The sequence below is a fragment of the Egretta garzetta genome, unplaced genomic scaffold, assembly GCF_000687185.1.
Source record: "Egretta garzetta isolate BGI_Z169 unplaced genomic scaffold, ASM68718v1 scaffold732, whole genome shotgun sequence".
Classification (NCBI taxonomy): domain Eukaryota; kingdom Metazoa; phylum Chordata; class Aves; order Pelecaniformes; family Ardeidae; genus Egretta; species Egretta garzetta.
The window spans coordinates 42,380-44,007 of NW_009259029.1; positions in this window are offsets into that span (position 1 = coordinate 42,380).

Consider the following 1,628-nt stretch of genomic DNA (forward strand, 5'->3'; position numbering starts at 1 on the left):
AGAGAGGAGTCTGTGGCTCGCACTACCTGCGCCTGGAAAAAAACTCTTGGGAAAACGCCCGAACAAGCCAAATGCCGAAAGCAACGGAAAAATGTATATTCTCCGATAGCAGCTGAAGGCGAGCAAACGAGGAGAGGAAAACCCTGCCTACCTGGAAAAAGAGGTCATCAAAACTTCTTTTCTCCAAAAAAGCCTCCGAAACGTCAGGGAAAAGACTCTGGGGAGCCGCTGGTGTCAGGAAGGCTGCTGCATCCCCGGCTGGAAGGGTGAGCTCCCGGCTGCGGGTGCCGGGGGGGGTGCGGGGAGGGGGGGCCGGGCAGCAGGGGCGCCTCCCGCCCAGTCCCTCTCTTCCCTCGCCGGCTGGAGCTGCCCTCCGGATTCCTCCCGCTCCAAAAGCAGGCAGAGCCTCGTTTGTAGTAGCCGCAGACATCCACGGAGCGTCACTGTGGGTCTACCGACACCTTGGGACGGCCTCCTCCCACCCGCCCCCCTCCCAGGGCAGATGCTGGGCTGGGCGAGGTTGTCGTCTTTGGAGCTGAAGGCGTTTTTGGTTTAAACAAGCTGGAAGAAGTCTCATTTCTCATTTTTCCATGATGAGAGGCCGCTTTTCGTGGCTGGCATTGCTGCCCACCAAATAGGGTTCCTCTTTCTCCTCCCCACCCCCGTCCTCCTCCTCTTCCCATCCTAGTAACCTGTCCTGAGTGGAACAAATAAAACAAGAACATTTCAAAAAAGAGCAGCTTGCTTCTCAGCCTTTGCAAATATCCAAGTCTTGCTCAGAGTCATCCAAGTCTGAGTATTACTGCTTTTTATTGATTCATTCCTGGTTTGTTGTTGTTGTTGGGTGGGGTTTTGGGGGGGAATTTTTTTTTTTATTTTTAATTTCACAAGCAATTTTTAGCTCTGCTAAATGAAAAATAGGGGCAAATGTCCCAACAGAATATGGAGAACAGCAATGACTTTCAGGAACATGGCCTGTTATCCCCTGAGCTATGACTTTCTGTCTCCAAACTTTTGTGTAAATGGATGGTGTGAAGGGACCAGAATCAGGCCACAGCTGCCAGACAAGGTAATCACAAGGGGGAAGTCCATTTTAACTCTTGTTTCACTCTACTGACTCCTGGGTAGTGACAAAAGCAAAGGATTTGTCTCAGGAGACCTGAGAGTAAGCTGCTAACCCACCAGTCCTGAATTACAGGAACACGTTGCTCAGGCTATTTGTGTTTGCAAAAAACTCCTGAACTACAAGGTGAAAATAATAAACTCAATTCTGTGTAGCCACTAGTGCTTAACAAGGTGCATTTCTGGAGCATCTTCTGTGTCAGCATCTTCACCAGGAGTACTCTGGTGGACTCGGCAGTGTTAGGTTTATGGTTGGACTCGATGACCTTAAAGGTATTTTCCGCCCTAAGTAACGTTATGATTCTATGGTACTCAAGCAGCACCTATATGAACCACAGCCATAAGCTAGAACTTTACATGCCTGTTTACCTCTTTGTCTCAAAGCTCTGTGGCAGAAGCAGGACTCATTCTGGAGTGAGGGGGCACTGAAGAATAAGCATACCTGAGAAACAAGAAATTTCTCCCCAATTCCTTGGAAGGGCAAAGAAGGATTTTGTGGTGCCAAT